The sequence below is a fragment of the Filicampus tigris genome, chromosome 1 (genome assembly GCF_054856515.1).
Source record: "Filicampus tigris isolate MCC_2025a chromosome 1, RoL_Ftig_1.0, whole genome shotgun sequence".
Taxonomy (NCBI): domain Eukaryota; kingdom Metazoa; phylum Chordata; class Actinopteri; order Syngnathiformes; family Syngnathidae; genus Filicampus; species Filicampus tigris.
The window spans coordinates 15,392,098-15,415,356 of NC_141217.1; the positions used below are offsets into that span (position 1 = coordinate 15,392,098).

General features: G+C 40.2%; 1 protein-coding gene and 1 pseudogene across 1 annotated transcript in view; one reads left to right on the forward strand and one right to left on the reverse strand.

The window, feature by feature from the left end:
• kcnd3 (potassium voltage-gated channel, Shal-related subfamily, member 3) overlaps positions 1 to 23,259 on the forward strand; it is a 103,177-nt gene that overhangs the window by 25,630 nt on the left and 54,288 nt on the right. The window lies entirely within an intron of this gene.
• On the reverse strand, positions 11,363 to 13,597 carry LOC147152972 (uncharacterized; annotated as a pseudogene).

Here is a 23,259-nt window from a genome sequence, read left to right on the forward strand (position 1 = left end):
CAGAGAAAGGAAGCAAGTGTGTATAATAGACAGACCACTTAAAAAAGTCATACGAAATTTAGCTTAGATACAAAAACCTAGTAAGGCATTACTTGAGCTGTACAGTTTGAGATCATGATTTCCTAAGGAACAAATGTGAATTTGGATTGTTGACCGTGCAGGATTGTGTTTTATGTAACTGAACTCGAAATGACCGGCCAAATCTCCTGGCAGAGCGCCGGGTGGTCATTTCTAGATGAAAACAAATCGTAGTAAACCACAGTGTGTAGTCCTCGCAAAGCCTCTACTGATTAACAGTGACTAACATTGGTTTAAAAGCAATTGAAATCCATCCATTCTTTGTACGGCTTATCCTATGTAACAATTAATTTGAAACCTTAACAAAATGTGTAAATTACTGAAAGCTGCGATTAGTCAACTGATTGCGTTGCAAATTGCTCATTTAGCATTTGAAAACAGATTGGATTCCAAATGAGAATGCTTTTTGGGGAGTTGGTTTGTGCCGTGACATCAAGAATTATTAGACACAATAATAATGGAATGTCAACTTCAAAAACACTCTGGAATGTTTGAAGAGGGTTAGGATGTTATAAGTGCTGAAAGGACATGCAGATTTCACCTTTGGCCTCAGGTTCCTTGTAGTCTTTGTGCCGGATCTAAAAAGAATAAGTTCCTTGCAAAGAGAAAAGGCCTTGTTTGAAACAAAAAAATACAGCAGGCCAAGGCTGAATTTGATATTGCTGCATGAGGACTAGAAATTGCTGTAGCTCTGGATTTACTACAAACAAATGATGTCATGTTTAATGGGCCTACAGGCTAAGAAATACCAATCGCCATATGCTTTTTTAGGTGTTAAAATGAAATAAATGATGTGACATATGGTGAGAAATACACTGAATGTTTTTATTCGTTCAGTCTACATTGAGAGTCTCATGAAAAAAGATTTTTTGGGGGGGACAAATTCTGAATATAGTGGCTGTTGAAGGGGACAGGGTTGTTAGAGGAGACCAGAAGGAAAAGAAAAATAAGAAAGTGGATAAGGCACTGGGATAATGACCTAGATGCAGGCTGCACAATAAGTGTGTGTGTCTCTCACTTTTTGTGACTGCCCAGGTAGCTGGTGGGGTCACAATCTTGCTTTTGATTGGTGCACGGTTGCCATGGCTGACACATTTTGGATGGGCAGTGATTGGTTTAAAGCAAAGCCCTGACAGGGTCTTCCAAATTGACAAGGACTGACTTTTACACCTCTGACCCCTTTCCATGAATTTCTGTCCCAGTGAAATGGCTGGGAGGCAGAAGTGCTATTTTTGGTATTGGGGTCATCTTGGGTGTTGAGAAGACACATTGGAGAATACATAGAAAGAGTGATGACATTTGGTCAGGATGATGTACTAAAAAACTGTACAAAATAAAATAGGTATCCGTCTTCATATTTTGACTCTGTACGTTGAAGAGCGAGTGCAATTTAACCTAAACCGTAGAGTAACACCATATTTTGCATTTGTGTTTTTTGGTTCCATAGTTATTATTATTTTTTTTTTACATTTTGAAAACTATGGGGTGGTATCTTTTTCAAAATACTAATGGATCCTGATAGCTTTGCACAGTCTAATGTTCTCTGGAAATATCGATCTTAATTTAGAATGAGAAAAATCACTTTCATTCAAATTTTCACTGCTACAGATGTTGCGCAGTTGAACTTGACTGTAACATATGCAATATACAATAACACACACATACATATATTGGCCTACAAAAAAAAACACTTTATACAGTATACTGTACTACAGGTATATATATTGAGGATGATAGCTCTTTCTCTCTAATGTATGATTCTTGGACATAAAAAATGCAGAGTGTTGTAGGTGGGAGAGTTGTATAAGTGAGGAGGCGCAGAAAGGGAAGATAGGTCAAGTAGCCCTGATTATGTAAAAAGATTCAGGGAGTTGGAAACAGATTTTGTCGTACTTTCGGAGAAATTAGATTATGGAAACATCACATCGAGTGGCTTACTCTAAAATGTGCTGATTGAGTAAGTGAAGCATGTCAACTCATTTGTATTCACTTTTCATCTTAATTTAATCTGAATTTTAATGCCTTTGAGGTTTTATTTATCTCAAATTCATTTCTCTTTTTATTTAAACATCTTCTTCCCACTCACTGACTCTCGTCTTTCCTCCGAAATGACACACACACGCACACCCAATTCTTATTTTTCTCTTTTACAAGCTTCAGGTGTTGAGAAGAGTTAACGTGAGCCCAGCTTGGCAGCGTTGCAGGCTGCATGAGCAGCAACACCAACAGCAGGACAGCCTCAGGGATTGTCAGACGTGCAGAGATACACAGCCTTGTTACTGCTGGATGCAAATGTCAAGACGCAATGTTTTGGACCTATTATTTGCTCTTTTTGTTGTTGTTAGCAGAACAACTTTTGGGGGATTTATGACTTTGTGGCATCTTTCCTGGTCATTACTGTAGTAAATGAAGGCACATATTAGGGCTGCGCAATTAATTGAAATTCAATTACAATTACGATTATTACAATTACAAAATTGGCATAATCGTTAAAAAATCTTATTAATGTGCATTTATAGAAACACACTATATTTGTTTGCGCAAGGAAATCATACTTGAATTCATACATTTGCACTTTTTTAAAAATGTTATAATAACTAATTTGATCAATTTTGTTTGGTCCAAAAGGAACTTACAATATCATTGTGTTTCAAAGAAATGTATTTGTCATTTACGTTTAAACATTGCTTGTTTTGTACCAAAAAAATAAATGATCGTGATTTCAATTATTACCAAAATAATCGTGATTAATATTTTTTTCCCTAGCACATATATACACAGTATTAGTCCAAGGAGGCACTTCCATGATTAGTTCTTCCCTAAAGACACTGCATGCCCTTGCTATTTTTCCCATAAACAAACAACTAATCCATACATCTGAGGATCTGTCACTTGTCTATTTCATCATGAGGCATTCTGGCCTGCTGAAAGAAAAAAAAAAGAAAAAAAAGAATATAAAGAAAATGGAATTAGAACACGCTCTCCTCCCACATCAGTGAACAAATATCTTATCTGAGTCATAACTAGCCTGTTAAAACGAAAATGCTCTCTATTATTTTTTTAAGCACTGATATATGAAAAACAGTCACAGTGAAAAAAATGAGAAAGAAAAAAAAGGACATCGGGCATCCGGTGATGAGCATTGATTTGCGAAGACACATATGTTGACCGCGAACACAACGTGAATCAAGTTCGTCTCGAAGCACGGACAAATGAGCAATGTTAAAGGTTTGAGGATGCAATGAGAGAAGGATGATTTCCCAGAGGGGATGGAGATGGATGAGTGAAGAAGACATCGTAGATGGAGAAGGCAGTCAAGAGAAAATGAGGACTTAATTAAAGGATTTTTGATTGAAAGATATATACTGCTTGCCCCGAGGATAGCCCGTCTGTTTTGGCCAATGAGCAAGGCGCAGAACCCTCAGTCGCACATTGCCACAACTACAGTGTGTCTGTATAATAAAAATGAAGTATCCAAGGTACACTACACTAAATTATTTTTATAGCCGTGTGAACATTTCTGTTTGATTTGGTCTTACTTTTTTGCTATTCATCACAATCTCAGGAGTCTTAATGGGATTAGTTCACTTTTTGTTTTCTTAGCCTTTAATGAGTTTGGGGCGGGGGGATCCTGCTACTTAGCTTGCATCCCTGCTAATACACAAACAGCAATGAGTAATTGGGACAACGTGTGCTCCTTGGCTGTGGCAAAAACAGTCGAAAGTGAGAGATTATTATTATTTGCACATTATTCATTTTCTCGCAACAGTGCAGGAATCAAAATACGTTTCGTGGGTACACTTTAGTATGCCACCAATTCTCGGCTGGTAAGCTTGCAAGTTGCAACATATTGTCACCAGTGTTTTGTTGCCAAGACAGTGAGAGAATCCAGGTTTGCTTGAAAGAAAAGGTTGCATCTTCTAAAATGGAAAAAAAAAATTGGCATGCATATACACATGTGGACAAAATTATTGCTATCCTTTGGTTAAAGAAGTGAAAACTCACAGTGCTCACTGAAATAACTTGCAAGTGACAAAAGGAGGAGGTTTTCATCCTGGATGTCTCTGCACATTGCTGTATTAATCCTTTCCTTTAATCTTGATGAGTTTCCCAGTTCCTACGGCTGAAAAACATCGCCACTTCATGATGCATCGATGTATTGGTCAAGTGAAGAGTGGTGCCTGGTTTCCTCCAGACATGACGCCTGGCATTCACGGCAAAGAGTTCAATCTTTGTCTCGTCAGACCAAAGAATTTTCTCTTTCGCGTGGTCTGAGAGTCCTTCTCTTTTGGCTAACTCCAGGCGGTCTGCCATGTGGTGTTTGTTAAAAAAGTGTCTTTCCTTTGGTCACTCCACTTTACAGGCCTTATTGGTGGAGTACTGCAGAAATTGTTGTCCTTCTGGAAGGTTCTCCTCGCTCCAAAGAGGACCGTTGTTTGAACTCCAACAGATTAACCATTGGGTTCTTGACCACCTCCCTAATTAAGGCCTTTCTCCCGCGATAGCTCCGTTTAGACGAGCGACCAGCTCTACACTGAAAAAAAATAGTGTGTTGAATTTACTCCATTTTATTTCATCAAGTGGTTGCACGGAATGAAATCATCTGGATGCAGGAATATTTTGAAATAGACTTTCTATCTACTTAAACAGGTTTGAATCCAGATGATTATATTGTGTGCAACCACTTGATAAAATAAAATTGAATAAATGTCATTTATTCCAGTGTAGGAAGAGTCCTGGTGGTTCGGAACTTCTTTGATTTATGGATGGGTTAGGGTTAGTGCATGTTCTCACATGCACTGTCACTTGAGGAACCTACTTTGTAATATAGAGGGGGGTGTGCCTTTCTAAATAATGTCCAGTCAACTGAATTTACCACAGGTAGACTCCAGTTAAACTGTAGTAACCTCTCAAGGTTGATCAGTGGAAACATGATGCACTCAGGCTCAATTTTGAGCTTTGTGGCAAAGGCTGTGAATACTTATGTACATGTGATTTCTTAGTGTTTGATTATTAATTAATTTGCAAAAAATGAATAAAAGATTTTGCCATGTTGCCATTAAGAAATGTTGTGTAGAAATTTGAGGAAAAAAAAGAATGTATTCAATTTTGGAATGAGGCTGTACCAACCAATAACTGCACTAAATGATGATCAAACTTACCGATAGTTCCAGTAGGAACAACATGAAAGTATAAAATGTGAAAAAGTATCAATCACGTCTTATCGTTATGTGTGTCATCAGTGTTGACAACAGACATGCAGTATCAGTTATGAGTGTTTGATGAAGCCAAATACAAAGAAGAGCAATAAGACTGACACAGCATCTCGAATCTGTGATGAAATGAATCACACAGAACAATGATTGGCAAGCCTTGGATTAAGAAGTGTAACGTGGCTAGCAGTTGGGCCCAATAATGATATGAACTAGAGTTAAGCCCCAGGAGCAGGCTCGCTTGGATCTCACAAACCTTGGAGCAACTAGAAAATAGCCTCATTCATCAGCTGGCAACCTCCAGCTAATCCACAAAGCCTGTGAATCATTAATGGCAACTCGTGAGATTCGTGGGCTTCCAATGAGGTAAGGAACATATTATAAATGTGCCCTTAAGTGCCGTTAGGCTTATTTACCGAATACCAAATGCTTGCGTATACCTTCTATTCAGTAGAATTATGATAATAGCATACAACATGGTAATAGCATCATTATGATGGCATTATAGGAGACCTATTTTGGGGCTTTAAGGCTTATTGGCGTACATGCAGTGATCATAAAGAACCAGAGTAGAACAGTGTGTTGAGAGTGTGAGCAATGGGGAAGATGATATGATGTAGCTGGGTGGAGTTTCATCCTTTTTCCAATGGAAAAAATCCACGTGAGGACAGGTGGTCCAAGGATGCTTGATCTCAGATTAGATGGCAGCGAGCTCCCTGGCGTGACAGATTATTACAAATTTGCACCCACGATTTACACATAAACACATATAATCACTATCTTTTTATCTTGAATGCATTCACTCCAATGCTGTTCTGCAACAATAAATGAGAATCTGCAAATTTGTCAGGGGTGCCATTGGTATTCCACCCCTCCAGTGTTATACAACATATCACCTATATTGTCATTTAAAACACTTATTTCCTTTACTGCTGCAGCACTATTTGTTAAATGCCATAAATTCACAGATCATTTGACAGGTCATACATTTTTGCAGCGGTGCGACAATATATCGAGAACTATATTTTTGATAAACGATGAATCGTTTAGATGTACTTTTTAAAGCGAAAGTCAACCCAAAACCTATTTTTTTCAAGAATATGTTCCCAGCAGGCCCACTAGTTGAAACACGGCATTTTGATTAATTTTGCGTTTGTGGAATATAAATTAAGCAGCAAAATGCACTTGTTTTTAGCCATCTCTGGAGACGGCCATTTTGTCTCCAATCACGGCTGACCTGTTTTCTGAATCTGAGCCGTGATTGGTCGTTGGGAGCAGTTGTGATGTCCTTTTCAGTCGACAGAAGACAAAATGGTCGCCCCCGGAGATGGCTAAAAACCAGTGGATTAACACTTATTCCACAAACGCAAAATTCATTATAATGCCGTGTTTCAACTAGTGGTCTTGCATAGAACATATTCTTGAAAAAAACATGTTTGGATTGACTTCCGCTTTAAAATAGTCAAAATGCTCGGAATTTCAGCTTCTCGGCCAAGTTAATGTGTGGTTCTGGCAAGCTTTTCCATGACAGATGGAGAGAGCTCTGATATTGTCCTGAAAGGCCCGAACCGCTGACTTTTAACAGTGGGGATCAGGAGAGGTAGCTATTGGATCCCCCCAGGAGGGAGGTGGAGCAAAACAGTGGAGGCAAGTACCATGCTGAGACACACGGCGGAGCAGGTGGAAATGCTTGTTCCTCAGGTCAGAGGGTATGAGGAGCAGATACAGGGGTGGAAAAATTGTTTCACGGAGCAGCATTGACAGCATGATTACATCATGATGACATCACTGCGGATAGCTGGATAGAAAAGGATGGCACACTGTGCGATTGCATCATTCTGCTGCCACACATCAACTCCACTCTAATCTTTTTATCTGCCCTCATCCTGTGCTGGTACTTCTTCGAAATGTGATTTTTTTTGTGTTTGTTCGTTTTGTTCATGCACTGTGCAAATCACTAAAAAGGTTTGATGCAGTACATGAATTTTCCTTTATTGTGAATTTTTAGTTTTTAGTCATGCACATTTTGTTGAGGGAGACCTTTCACATCATCGTAAAAAGCATGACGACTCTTCGCAGTTCATTGGCAATGTTTACTCTTGTCATCCGCCAAAGCTGATGTAGCGAAAATGGGGGTCACTCGTAAGAGTGTCAATAGTTTGTAGCGGCTGGGGGCAATGCCTGCATTACTCCTGCCCGCCTCTAGGGGCACCACGTCAAAGTTTTATGTTATTTAGAGGGGAAATTGACGGAAAACCTCATTAAATCAGTCATAAAATGTGAAGGTGCTACAATGGAATAAGTTGTGAGCTCTTGGAATAAAATAGAGGTTAATACCTTGACCCAAACACACACAATTCACGCTTGACTTCTGTATATGGACAATGTTTATTAACTATTCTAGTGGAACATAACAAGAAAACGCTACGATATAGCAGGCCTAAATAAACGAAGATAAACAAGAAAACAAATATAAAAAATAATAGGGGAGAAAAGGGTAGAATGGGACGTCTGACTAGATGAGTGAAGGACAACTGAAATGAAATGCACAGTTTGCTAGCGTTCACTATGAATTTGTATGCACCCACTGTGAACTGCCTCGAGGAGTCACACAGTAGTCACTTACATTTGCTGAAGCTCACGTGATGAGCAAAGAGGGGAAGGACCTTCACTCATTTGCAGATGGAAGAACAACCAAAAAAAGGAAAAATAGAAGAAGGCTTCTGGAAGAGGGACCAAGCCTTGTTAGGTTCTCAGATGACCCGACCGGCCGCGGCGCGGGTCGGGGGTCCGAACGGGACAAAACGGGCGTGTTGCTTCAGCGGTTGCTGCCCAAGGGCCGGAGACCGGCGCGTCTGCCACGTGAGTGGTGACGATGTCTGGAGTGATCCAATTTAGCTTTTCAGGTTGATTTTCGGGCGCTGGGTGTGCCATCAAAAATGCAGCCAAAAGATCCAAAAGTTGAGACGTGAAAAAGGGAGTTTGAGAAGTTTCTCTGGGGGAGAGCTTTGGAGAGAGAGAGAGAGAGAGAGAGAGAGAGAGAGAGACAAAGGCCAGACCGTTTTTCTCCTTAAGAAAAAGGGGAGGGGGTGAGGTGTCCACCCCCCGTCCAGCTCAAGTTTCAGGTGAGCCCCAATTCATGACGATAAAGCTAGATTTGAGTCTATTAAATTGTCCTGTTTAAAACCTTTGTGCATTTCACAATTCATAACTGGCATCAATTTTCATACTTCAGCTGGAAACATCTCGTTCAGACTGCATCCAAAGTTTAGGAGTCAAAGATATGAATTCAAGCCTATACCTACACTTGTAAACCTGAACAGAAAAATGATTGTCACCATAGAGAAGCAGATTCATCAATGCAAAGTTAGCAGGATACACACACTAAGCAATACACATTTCAAGGTAATTTAGATTGATCGAAAGCATAGGAAGTTCTCTACTGCAGTTCCCATGTCAACCTCTAGGGGTCAGTCTTCATTCAGCACTGTCGATGTTCATCGGGGTTTGTGAGAGGAACCTTCTGGCTTCCCGCTGAGAGGGGCTCCATGAAGTCTGTCTTAAGGCCCTTCGAATTCAAATCTGTTGTCTGGAGAGGTTTTCAGGTGACGACGAGTGGTTCCTTATCAGGATTTTTTTCCTGAGTCCTAGCATGTCCTTGTAAAATCCAATTGTTGGGGTCACCTGGTGATTCAATTGTTTTTAAGTGAGGCTGGAGCAGACTTGATGGCATCTGGCTGAATCATCTCATAACCTGAAGATGTGGTCCACATGAAAGCATATTTGCTACACTGATGTTAAATCGTCTTGATCGTTGTCTAATAGAAATATAAAAGTCGTTGGATTCCCTCCAAACGATGGACTGAGGGCGAGAGGAACGGCGTGCAGACGCTGGTTCTGCATGCCAAAGACCGATGTTGGTCACATGATGCAGGCTAATTTGTCAGCGCTAACGGATAATCGGGAAAAGAGGGCTTGCTGTTTGTGGCTGTCTTGCAGTATCTCGCTCCGTGTTTTCTCTCCCTTTGGCACGCGGAATAATGCATCTGACAAATTATTCAGAATGTGTTGCCTGTGGCTGTGGGTCGCTGGTATCTGTTAGACAGGGCCACTTGCTTCCTCTCACTCAGACACATACACACACAACGGTCCCACTCTCGATGAACAAACCAATCTTCAGGCTAGAATTTTCAGTTAGAGAAGCATTTTGACCCAACTGGATATGTATGCTTTGTGGCCCACGTAGGCTGGCAGATTGCTTTTCAATGGCAGTTTTAATAGGCGAAAATTACTCTGCATGCGTTGATGGTGACAGCCTGACAGTTGCTGTACTGATCACTTTTTAGCAAAGCAGGCTTACTCAAATGTGTTGTTTTAGCCCACAAAATCACTCCTGTGGTTGTGACATCACTTCATCTCATAGACCAAAATATTGGGAGAGATTTGTCAAAAATCTCACTTATGTTTCTAGACAGGAAAATAGAGTGCTGCTAAGCACGGTTTAAATTTAAGTTAAAAAATGATTTGTTGATTATCCAAAAATGAAAACCAGTTGGCCGTTCATTATTAAGTGAAAATGTGTTTTTTGTCTTTTGTAGCTTTAACCAAGCAAACAATTACAGTTATATAAATATGTTTTTATTTTTATCCTAATACCCACATATCGGATTGAATTTTCAGTTGGAAATCCGAATTGAATTGAAATTCATACTAAATTTAACAATGGCAAATTAAACTTTATATTTTAGAGACAGTCACTGCAATAAATTGACTTTTGTAGCTCCCAATGAGACTTGTGAACAAGTCAACGAGATATTTTTGGCCACTTCTTATGAGTAAACTGCTCAAGCTGTCTCAAGTTGGAAGCTTGCCTTCTGTTTCTGCTCCTTTCACAGATGTTCAGTAGGATTTAGATCAAGGCTCATAGGAGGCCACATCATGGAAGATGTTGGCAAGTAGTCTGCTGTGTTGCTGCTGTGCAATTGCTTTTGAGGGAATTAAATTGCACTCAATTAATTGTGAGAAGGTTTGTGTAACTTCAGGAGCTTTTTTGCTTATCTTCCTGGACTGTACGTATCTGCCAAGATTTATTTAAAGGGGAAGTCAACCCCAAAATGTTATTGACAATAATATGTTCTATGCAGCCTCACTAGTCTAAACTTGATATACTTATGAAGATTGTGTTTGTGGAATCCGAATTAAGTCATTCACTGCCAAAAACGTTTTTATATGTCTTTTCACAGTCCATCCATTCAATCCCAGGAATCTATTAGTATTTGTTTCTATTTTTTTTCAAATATTAGGGTAAAAGGGGGTCTGAATATGTCTGGCAGTTATTAAGCAGTAAAATCCAACTGTTTTTGTCCATCTCAGGGGCGGCCATTATGCCACTTGCTGTTGACTGAAAATGACATCACACACCCTCAGGGCTCAGATAACAACCAATCATAGCTCAGCTTCAGAAGACAGGTGAGCCGTGATTGGCTGTTAGCTGAGCCCTGAGCAACTGTGATGTCATTTTCACATGACAGAAAGTGACAAAGTCAAGTCGAGTCAAGTTTATTTGTATAGCCCTTAATCACAGGAAAGTCTCAAAGGGCTTCACATATGCACCAGATCACGTACACGACATCCCCTGATCTTAACCCCCAGGAGGGCAAAGAAAAACTCAAAAAACCCCATCTGGGGAAAAGTGTGAAACCTTGAGAAGGGACCACGGATGATCAGGCTGCAATGGATGGCGAGTGGGCAACATTGAACACACATTATAGTACTATACAGCGTTTGTTAAAGTGATGTGAAAGTTAATCAAATGAAGTGCTGCAGGAAGATGACATCGGTGAAGTGAGCAGGGGGCCAATGGTCAATGTAGAAATCTCCATAGCAGCGCCTCCGAGAATGTGGTCAGCCTCCAATCTTGTAGCAGTCAGTTGCTGTTGGATCGAAACAGCAACCTCCAAATTGGTCGTCATCACCTAATTCCCAAGGCTGGGAAAAGGGGGCAGAAAAAGAATAGAAAGGGCAGCAAAGAGGCCAAAACAAACAGTTCTAAATGCAACTAAACAATTAAATGCAGAATCGTACAAATAAGTCTGAAGTCGTGTTTTAAACATTTCTACTGAGGTAGTGCCTCTAATATCCGCAGGTAGGGCATTCCAAAGCATCGGTGCCCGAATAGAAAATGCTTTAGAGCTTGCGAACTTCTGTTTGGCTCTCGGGATCACTAAAAGACCGGCATTTTGTGACCGAAGGTTTCAGATCAGAACATATGGTATCACTAAGTCGACGAGATACGAAGGTGCCAAGCCGTACAGTATTTTGTAGGTAAGTAGCAAAACCTTAAAATCGCATCTCACGTGGACTGGGAGCCAATGCTAATTGGCTAATATCGGAGTAATATTATCGAACTTTCTCGTCCTTGTCAAGAGTCTTGCTGCGGTATTTTGGACTAACTGAAGACTTTTAATACTAGACATGGGAAGACCAGAGAGCAAAACGTTACAATAATTGAGGCGAGACGTAACAAAAGCGTGGATTAAAATTTCTGCATCACTATTCGACAGAATTGGACTAATTTTAGCAATATTACGGAGATGGAAAAATGCGGTTCTAGTAATGTTCTTAATGTGCATTTGAAAAGACAGAGTTGGGTCGAATATAACACCAATATAACACAAGATTTTTTATTGAATCACTTTGGGTAATAGTACATTTATCGAGCCTCAGAGTGGTGTTCTTAAATAGGTGCCGATGATGAGCACGGCCAATAATCAACATCTCGGTTTTATCTGAGTTAAAAAGCAAAAAATTGAGAGACATCCATTGTTTAATCTCGGCAAGGCACGCCTCTAAATTACACCAATTAGTCCAGTTTGTTATCTCGAGCGGCATATATAATTGGGTATCGTCAGCATAACAATGAAAATTAATATTATATTTACATATAATATCACCAAGCGTAAGCATGTAGATGCTAAACAATAGGGGTCCTAGTACGGATCCCTGCGGGACTCCACATGTAACTTTACAAAACTCAGAAGTCGCATTGACATGAATTACACGGTGCGTCCTTTCTGAGAGGTAAGAATTAATCCAAGAAAGTGCTGAGCCTGAGATACCAACACATCCTTCAAGGCGTTCTAATAGTATGTTATGATCGACGGTGTCAAAAGCAGCACTAAGGTCAAGTAAGAGTAGTATTGATGAGGTGTCGGAGTCCATAGCTAGGAGAAGATCATTAGTCACTTTAGCAAGAGCTGTCTCAGTAGAGTAATGGGCTTTAAATCCTGACGTTTATGATTATTAGCAGCCATATAGTCACTAAACTGTTGCGTTACAACTTTTTCGAGAATTTTCGCAATAAACGGGAGATTTGAAACCGGCCTATAATTACTGAGGTTCTCTGGATCAAGGTTTGGCCGCTTAAGCAGAGGTCGAATAACAGCGGTCTTAAAAGCTTCTGGTACAGTGCGGTGAGTGATAAGTTAATGATATTTAAGACGGAGTGTCCTAGGGTTGTAAACAATTCTTTTTTTCAATTCAATTTTAGGAGCGGTGTCCTTAATCTCGTCCCAAATGCGCTCAATTTTCTGCATAAAGAATTGCATGAAGTCATGGCCTGAATGGGAGGAGCTATTGGAGGTCGGCAGCTGTTGCGTTTGCATTGCCACTACATCAAATAACTATTTAGGATTGTTTTTATTTAGAACAATGAATCTGGAAAACTAATTAGTTTTGGCTAAGGCGAGTGCTTCTTTATATATTAGTAAACTATCACACCACGCCTGAAAGAAGACCTCAAGTTTAGTCGCACGCCATTTGCTCTCTAGCTTCCTACATGATTGTTTAAGTGAGCGGGTTTCCTCAATAAACCACAGAGTAGGCCGTTTAGGACGAGTTTTATGTCTTAATGGTGCAACGGAGTCAAGCGCATTTAACAGAGCAGCATTAAAATCATTTGTGAGATTGTCAATCGAACCAATACAGCTCGGAAACGAAGCAGTTGCCAGGGGCAGTAACTCAGACAGCGCAGCGGTGGATGAAGAACTACCGGTAATATTTCAGCTGCTAGAGCTTTGATTGTGGTCACGACGATGGTAATGAGCCCGCACTTTTATAAAGTAATGGTTGGACATAACAGTAGTATACGGTAACACCATTACATTTGAGCATGCCAAACCTCGGGTTAATACCAAATCTAAAGTATTACCATTTTTATGCGTCACTTTGTCAATTATCTTCATGAAATCAAAGCTATCAATTATTGTCTGAAACGCCGCTGCAAGTGGTTCCGACGGGAGATTCATATGAATGTTAAAGTCACCCATAATCACTATATTCTCTGCATGAGTTACCAAATCAGCCAAAAACTCAGAGAACTCATCTAAAATCCAGCGTACGAGCTGAGGGACAGTAAATAACTGCGAGAAAAAAAGGCAATGAGCCTGTAGATCGCATAATGAGTAATTCAAATGTTTTAAAGGCGTCGCTAGAATGTGGGCTAAGTTTGAAATCAGATTCATAAATAAGGGCTACACCCCCACCTTTCTTATGAGGGCGTGTAACATGTGACCTAACGAAGTTTGGAGGCGAGGCCTCATTTAACGGTAAAAAAATTATCAGGTTTTAACCAGGTCTCGCAAAGCCCAATCATGTTAAATTTATGGTCTCTTAAGAGGTCATTAACTAACAGGGCTTTCGAAGACAGTGATCTAATAGTAAAATAGGTTTATCCGGATCATTGCCCATAACCATTTAATTGTTTATCGGCTCTCAAGTACTATTATTATCATATTGAACCACCTCAGTAGAAACAATATCGCTATGTGATGCAGGAATATGTGGTGTGTACGGCTCTAATCTAAATAAAATAACTATGTGTGTTGTCAGAGTCTAGCATAGGGCTGGTTAACTCTAGCCTTGCAGACTCCATACCTGTTCTTACAGGCTCGCTAATCGCCTGTAACCCGACCTACTCTGATGTGAACTGTCATGGAAGGCTCAAACAGTAATCTATATTTCTAGAAAGAGTGATGGTACCTTCCCAGTTAGGGTGAAGGCTGTCCACCTTAAGCAGGTCGGGTCGGCCCCAGAAAGAAGGCCAATTATCTACAAACTGCAGTCCCTGCTCACTACAAAAGCTAGCCATCCACCGGTTAAGCGAGAATAATCTGCTAAACCTCTTATCATTCCCTCTCGCAGGCAAGGGGCCGGAGACAATTACTTGATGCCGACTCATCTTTCTAGCGAGATCACAAGTCCTAACTATGTTCTTCTTTGTGATCCCTGATTGCCTCATCCTAGTATCATTGGAGCCGACGTGTATCACTATGTCGGAGTTCCTAGTGTTGTTTGCCCTGTGCTGGTGTCTAGTCCTTTTACGAGTCAGCTCCCTAAGATTAGCTTCAATGTCGGGTGCTCTGGCCCCAGGAATACACATTACGCTGGCTGGATTTTTAAGATTAATGTTACAGGTAATGGAATCACCTATTACTAAAGTGCGGGAGCCAGTAGACCGAGGTGGAATGGGACTAGCTAACGGGCTGAATCTGTTATGCATCTGAACAGACTCACCGCGATTAGCAGGCCGCTTAGGGCTAATGCTAACTGGTTGGCTACAACCCATACTAACAGTTGTGTCCGCCACATCTACGGTTACCACATTACTCTGCTCTAGCTGACAGACACGTCCCTCTAGCAGGGAATACCTTTCAATGAGAAGCGTGCAAGTGGTACGCAAAGACATAGTTGCGTGTAGTCGCCCGGTGGATGAAGGCAGTTGAGCAGCTGAAGGGCAGTTGAGGAAGCCCGCCGGTGTCCGAGTTGTTGTGTGGCCAAGACTGATGGAATTGGCGATCCGCTGCTTCCAAAAAATCTCAAAAAAAAGAAGAAAGTCGTAGGATGCGGGGGAAAAAGACTCGCTCGTTCATCCCTCCGGCGAATCTGCGGCGAGTCAGCGCGGCGCGGCTAAGCTTCCTGACAAAGTGACCGCCCCCTGAGATGGCTAAAAAGGGGTGGATTTTGCTGCGTAACTCATATTCCACAAATGCAATATTCATCAGAATGCCATATTAGACTATTTAAGGTGCATAGAACATTTCCTTGTAAAAAACGTTTTTGGTTTGACTTCCGCTTCAAATTCCGCAATGTAAACACACCTCTAATAAAATATTAAAGGAATGAAACTCATCCTGACCATTTCACTACAAGCAAATAATAATCAAGAGAATGATTTGTAAAAATCTGTTTGTATATATTATATTTTAAATAATGTTCACATTACTCAATTTGGTGCTTTTCAACTTTACTTTTGAGGCCTTTTACACCTCAAAATTAGTTAGATTATTTATTATGCCCTCACAGACTTGGAAGAACAAGTCTCGGTGCCGCTGCTTGAGCACATGTCGAGGGTTTTTGTTGAGTTGATTTATTTATGAGCTCTGAACAGAGCAACTGTTTAATTGTGATTTAGCAGAAGTCTCCGCTCAGCACTTTTAGCAGTGGAGCAGGTCTGCTCAAGTGTGGAAGTGTGTCAAGCGGGGAAATCGCTCCCCCGAATTAGGAACAGCTCGTCCCATCTACTGTCATGCAGAGGCAATTTATGACTCTGTCACTTCCTCTAATAGGAGTGAAGATAAAGAGGGGGTCTTGCTGGCAGCTGCATTTTTAATATTAGTTGATCAATAAAAAAGGCTTCCTTACTTAATAGCTCTGGCCCTTCAGGCTGATTGGCCTTGTTTGGATCATATTGCCAACATAAATGTATTGTAACTGAACACTGTCCCTTTTTACTTCTTTAAATATCACTTCCTCTCAGACTGTTTTTGTACATTTCTGTTTCACCATTTGGGAACTGACAGTCATTTGAAATTCATCTTTTATCACTTTTCCAATTATGTGCCTCCTTTAGTGTAACAACAAAGACTGATTTTATGAACCCCCAGCCTAGTCATTTTTCTCCATTTGCCTCCCTGCAACTCACTCCGTCTTCAGCATGTTAACACGATTCTGTTAACTCTCTTGTCCGCGGTTGTTTTACTTTTAAATATTTAATCTTTTCTCTCCACATTTTCTGTGCAAGGGCAATGTCTCCCTTGACAAAACTGGAACAACATGATCTCTACTAACACTATCCTCCTTCAACTCTCATCTCTTTAAAGACATTGGAAATTCATTTTTGTATTTTCTAAATACATTAAATATGTCTGAAGCGAAGTAATAAAAACGTGTGCAAAAACTGAAAGCAATTTAGTGCTAAATTGTTCAGTTACAGCATTAATCTGGTTTTCACATTCAGTTGTCCAGATTTCTTTTGCATGGCTAAACCTGGGCTCAGTGATGCACTTGGGCCTCTGGCATGAGTCCGCCCTCCCCCATTATATACATAAGTACTGAGCGCCCTCATTTCATATGTGACTATCTATCGCAGTTGCAAGTTACTTATTAATAAAACCTTGTCCCATTTCTACCACTACAGTGTGCAGTTAGCTGTCTAGCTATGGCAATGACAAGGTAGACGACTCCACTGCGAATTGCTGTGCTACTTGCGGCTTGCAACCATTAGCCGCGAATGGGCTCGTGCTCTGGGTGACCAGTGGACTGGCATTGGGTCCGTCCAATTCTCCACAGCTACACAACTGAGGCACTTGTTAACAATACTCCTCTGTGTGTTGTGTCAAATTTACAAGACTTTTTTTTTGTCCCCTTAGAGGATCTTTAAAATGAAGTGATTCTATTCAGCTACTGTATTTTTTTTTTTATACTTTAGTATAACAAACTCTTTGGTGGGCTACGTCGCTTGATCACCTAAGCCTGTATATTTACGTGTACAGAAGTGTGCTCTGTTGTGAAAATCACATAGAGTCGCTCACACCTTAGTGTGTGCGTGTGTGTAATTATCAGTGCAGAGAGCTTGTCTCCATTCATTTTTAATGAGCTATGAGGCTGTGTTGCCTCCATTAATAGAAAATTAGACAGACCATGAGCCAGCACGACACATAAAAAGCCCGGAATCAAGGATGTGGAGTGCAGTGCGAGAGGGGGTTAATGACATGTTGGGGCTCGCTGTCTGCTCTGACAAAACACACGGAGCTGGAGATGGACGGAGCGATGTGAAGAGGGAGAAGGGAGTGGTGACACAAGGGAGTCCTTCAGCACTCACAACAGTCAACGTGAAGCGATGAGGCTTAACTACAAGGGCTGGGGTTTCAATGGGATTCATTAGCATGAGACTTCAAACTTTACGATGTACTAGCATCTCATCTGTGTGTATGTGCAGTGATATTATCATACCAAGTGGACTTGATTTTACTCAGAGAATTGCTGAGGTCAGGAGGAGAGCAATGGGGTTTCTGAAGGTTTTACAATGTCAAAGGCACCGGTGAACTCCACCAGCGGATTTAAATTGCGATGACTGAGGTATGAATGTGAACTACATTAGGGCAGGGCCCTGGACGAAATGATGACAAGGATGCAGAGAACTGTATTGCCGCGGTGCCTTAAGATACCGAATTTAGGTTTTTTTTTGTATGTATGGTGACTGTTATCACAGCTCAACTGAAAAAAAAACTGTTTTATTCTTGTCAACAGACGCTTCAAGCTGTTTATTGCCACTCCCAGGGTGACACATAAAACAATGAGAATGTATGTTTAAAACATGCCCCCCCCCAGGAATACGAAAAAAATTTGCGCACCCCGCAACTTTAAATTGTATCATTTGTCTATAAAATTGTTGAAAGTACACCTCTGCATAGTATTGTATCCTTATTAACGTTAAACAAAACAAAAAAAGAAAGATATATAGGTCAGCCTACAACAAAGAATGACTTTATTAACATGTTTTTTATAGCCTGTCACAGAAAATGTTTGAATTTGTCTGAAATTAAAAATATAACAAAAATAAATGAGATTGCCACTGTCACCTAGTGTAGTGGATGTGCAATTACATTTTATTCTTGTATGAAAAAATGTTCCCCAGGTCACACTATTTGAGAAGGACTGATTTAAAACAACCTCATAGCTTTTCGTATGTTAGTCCATTTAGCCTTATGCAAACAAACAATGCAAAACACAATTGACAGGCTAACAAATAGCATTTTTGTCGTGGTGTTATAATGAAGCAATCGCAATACTCACAGGGATATGCTGTGTTTCGGAGGTGGCCATTCCGTCTATGTGACGGACCGGTCCATCTGTTTGTCACTGACGGACGCATGTTTTGCTGATGGTTGGTGAATGACGGGAACATTTTTAAAGTAGACGAATTAATCATAGACGGAAACCCCTTTGTTTAGTGCGTCATCCATCATCAATCCGTCATTAGTCTATTTTTCGTGGCAAGGCTTCGATGGCCGCTGTGAGCGTGGGAAGGAAAATAGTAAGTTGTTGTTGCTTGGGGAACCGATTTGATTGAGGGACCAGGCTTGAACAGTTTTGTCAAATGAAATATTACAGAGTGCTATTTTTCATATTAAAAGCACAATACAAAAACACTTGTTGTAATTTGGGACACTGGAATGGATTAATAGCATTTAATTTCATTTCAGTGGAGAAAGATGATTGAAGATGAGTGTTTTCAGAACAAATTAAACTCGTATCTTAAGCCTGGTACCATTGTATGTTTGTGAAGTTTGTACTTGTTGGGAACGGTACATTGCACCATGCGGAGGCATTTCTATTACTTTGGCCTTCTCAGGTTGCTGGTAACCAAAATATTTGCCGCAGCACTTAATAAAATGCAATGCACGATTGCCGTATAATTACGAACACCTTGTAAAACAACACCTCTTTGGTAATATTGATTAGAACAGAGCGTCGTTATATTCTTTATAGTCGGAGACTTTCTGACACAGCTCATATATTAGATCTCATTAGAGTGCAGATGTACCTTGTGTTGTGCTCTCAATGCATGTTTAGGCAAAGTGCTGCTCTTTATAAGCCATCCCTTGTGTAAGATATTTAACAGTGGAAGCAATTAATTTGCATAATAGTGAATCATACCTCCTCTCATGGTCAGTCATGACAAATGAGTCCATCAGGAGATTCTGCATCAGCAGATTTTACAGAACTCCGCTTTAGACCTCACACATGCACACAAACTGTTGGTTAGTGGGTAAATACGAGACCAAGATGCTGCAGCTTGACCTTTTCTAAGAGAACGGGAAGCCGCGTGAGCCGAGTGATTTGTGAGGCTTCCCGGTGATGTTGATGACTGCATTAACATAACTCTTCATCTTAGCCAATGTCAGAGCCTTGCCGCACCATTGCCCCCCATTGCTGCTGTCTCATGAGTTAACAAGATACTGTTGAACCCTCAATTTTTACACTGAAATGACAGTGACGAAGATGTTTTTTTTCCCTCGTTGCGAGGTCCAAAGACCGTTTAACTCCATGCTAATCTAGGAGACACACAATGGAACAGCAGGCAGCTACGAGGCTGCTGCTTGGTATAATATAATGTGCTTTGCTCTTCCCCTTGAAGAAACTAGCAAGGATTTATAATGAGCCTCTTGGAAGCCGTGGCGTAGCGACAGGGCCGTGGCCTGGGCATCTGCCTCCAGGGTGGGCATTGACAACAAAAAAAAATCAGTGGGCAGACTCATGGTAGGAGCATCCTTTTTGGACAAAGGGGATACTCTAAAAACAGTTGGGTTAAAAATCTTGGGTCAAAAGTGGACCACCAATTGAGTCAATTTGACCCACCGTCTTGCGTTGTTTTGGACAAAACAGCCCTATTTTTGTGGTTGTTTTGTTTCGGTCCATTTTTGACCCAAAATTGTGTTATTTCTAACCCGACTGTTTTTAGAGTGTATAAGACGGATGTATGTGCATTGACAGCGAATGTCAAAATCTTCTGTCCGGATACATCCAGCCTAACAGACGGCGACGATGTATGAACCTTAAGTTTCAAAATCTTCCGTCTGCAGCCCCACCCCTTGGAAGGCAGTATCATTTATCAGGAACTTGTTGTTCCTGTTGTCCTAAGAAAAACTGTAATGGACTTGACCGTTTGTGTGATTCATCCACCGGTGAATGACCACATGAACCGCCTCTGCAGTGTGTAGTTGCTCTGCTTGCCTCAGACTTTTACCCTCATTACATGACTCTACAATGCCTCCCAAGAGAGCCCTGAGTCTCTAATGTGGCATATTGGCGACACGGCATGTGTGTGTGTGTGTGTGTGTGTATGTTTGTGTGTCAACATGCTGAGAACGAAAACGCACACGCACATTACATAATACTTCAATAATACTTTGACTTTTTAAGCACTATAATAGAATTCCAAACTGCAATTTAAAGGTCAAATGGCAGCAGAAAAGCTTGTGGTTGAAGCCTTTTTTCTTTTTATCAGAAATTAATACGACACATGCTTTATTTGAGGGGGAAAAAAATTAGCAAAACCTACTCAGATTGATACTCTTCATCACCCTTTGCCCCTAGCTTCTTGTGAGGATTTCTGTTTAAAGAGGATTTGGGGATTTAATGTGGATAAATGTCCTCACAGTGAGTTTTTAAGGATACTGTTTCATGCTACTAACATTTTCTTTATTATGTTCTGCAGTTTTTTTGTGTGTGTGTGTGTGTGTGTGTGTGTGTGCGTGCGTGTGTGTGTGTATTTAGGCAGACACAATGGCCTGTGGTCACAGACAGACAGATCAATATCCTCCGAGAAAAGCTCTAAATAGAACTAAATCATTTTTCCAAATGGATGATAGTGGCAGCAGCACAGGCGAGGGCACAACATTCAACATGTGTTCTTGTCTCTACTTTGAAACATGATTACATCAATATTTGTGTGAACTGATAAAGCTTTAGGTGGCAGCGGCTCAAAACATCATCAAAGCAATATGTGCCTCAATTCCAGGAAAAGGTGAAAGATGATCAGACATGCAGATCAAATTTAGCGGTCAGAATTACTCGATTTAAAAACACAATATGTTTAATTCATATTTTTATTATAATAATATTATTATTAATAATAATAACCCGAATAAAGCCACTGTAGATAGTCACGATTAGTCGAGGAGTATTCCAAATGAAAAAGTGATTACAACGAACCACTGATGAGTTCGCGCTCGGCAAGACACAAGGAAATGGAAGGAGCTATTATCTGAAAAGAGGTTCGGACAAAATCAGCTAACAAAACCAATAAGACGACAAGCACACTGAGATGCAAACACACAGTGAAAGATGATATTTCAGTCATGTGTTCGCCACGGGCGCCACTGTGAAAGGGTCCATTTTGCTGAATTTGCAAAGTGCTTTGGATCGGGAAAATTCAAATAATGGAATAAACTGTAAAGTAAAATTACAGTGTTGTTGTTGTTTTTTTACCCAAAAGAAGACAGAAAAGTGAGCACACATGCAGGCCTGAAATGTGTGGTTTGTCATCCAGTTTAGCTTGTGTTTAAATAGTTTTTCACTATGCATTATTTTTGGGGATAAAAGCATACAAAATGTCTTTTGATGTTGATTACTGCTATGCTTTTACAATTTCTGACAGGGCAGATGTATTGACCTCAACAATATTGATTTACCAAAACGGATGTAAAATTAAATTAGTGGGTTGGAAGTGTCCATAAGACTTGCATTCATTTTGAGATATTTTTTGCATTCCCACATCTCTTTGAAGGAATAGCGGCAACACAGTTTCTGTATGTTTACATTTTTTCTGGCTGAAATTATGACAGCCACAGGGTTTGATTATAATTAAAATGCAACCAACTGAGACATCACAATATGTAAAAGAGGAGTTGGAGAGGAGATGGGCTGGAAAAAAGCAGGAACTATAGCACAACCTAAACAAATATTTGAATATTGGAATATTGGCCTTTGTTGTGCTTATCGGCTGCACCATACTGGATAAACTAAAATCTTATTTGCAGCCTGTTTAAAGAGAAAAGGAGGATTATCATACACTCACAATGGGAATGAACTGCTTCAGAAAGAAAACATGGAGCACATGCAGACTTTCAAACTTAAAATAAAACATTTTGTTAGTAATAAGCAAGATGCAGTTAAGATTTAAAGCAGATTGGAGAATTGGAGTTGAAGTCACTTGTGGTGTTGAATTAAACACAATCGCATCTCTTACTCATCCCAAAAGTGTTTTGTAGTGTTGAGGTCAGGGCTCTCAATTTCTTTCTTATCAAACTCTTCTAAAAATGACTTTATGGGTGTTGTTTTGCCCAATAGGGCACTATCATGCTGGGAAAAGGCCTTTCTCAAAATTGGAACCGTTGAATTCAGGGTTAACCGGGAGTCAAGCTGAACTCATGATTGATTTAGTAAATGATGAAATGGGTTTGAATCAATTTGGATTAAGCTGGTGTCAGATTTTAATTGAATGCTACCCATGAAGAAAAATATTACAATTTCACAGTATTGAAATTACAGCTCTAAAATGTCTTGTCTGAAATGTTTGGGGAAATATTTTTTTCCACTGAACACACTTTGGAGGTACATAAGTACTCATTAAGAAGTACACAGCTCTACTAAATAAAATAAAAATGCAGAATAACATTAGAAGTATATATTTCTTAAAATGAGTAGCTACTTCTCTGCTCTTTTCCCTTATATTAAGTAATGTCAGAGCAGACACAAACTGATCTTAGCCATACAGGCTATGCTAGGTAGCCATGTTATCTTCCTTGATAGCGAGCCTAGTATTTAGTTCACCAATTTTAGACACACTGGCTGGTTACAAACCTTTATTTCATGACAGCGTTATCGTAATGTATTAGCGTTACCTTGAATTTGATGAAATCATTCCTTTACCAAAATAAATAACTTTATCGACAACGGGGAAACGTCATCAGGCTCTCTGACTGCGTGCATCAACAATGGCCCTGTCACTTTGCCTGCAATGACGAAAAAAACAACAGGTGATTAAAGTTTTTAACAGTTTGGAAACAGAGACTTTTTAAAACCGTGGTAAACCTTGAAATTGGTAATCGACTCATGCCTAGCT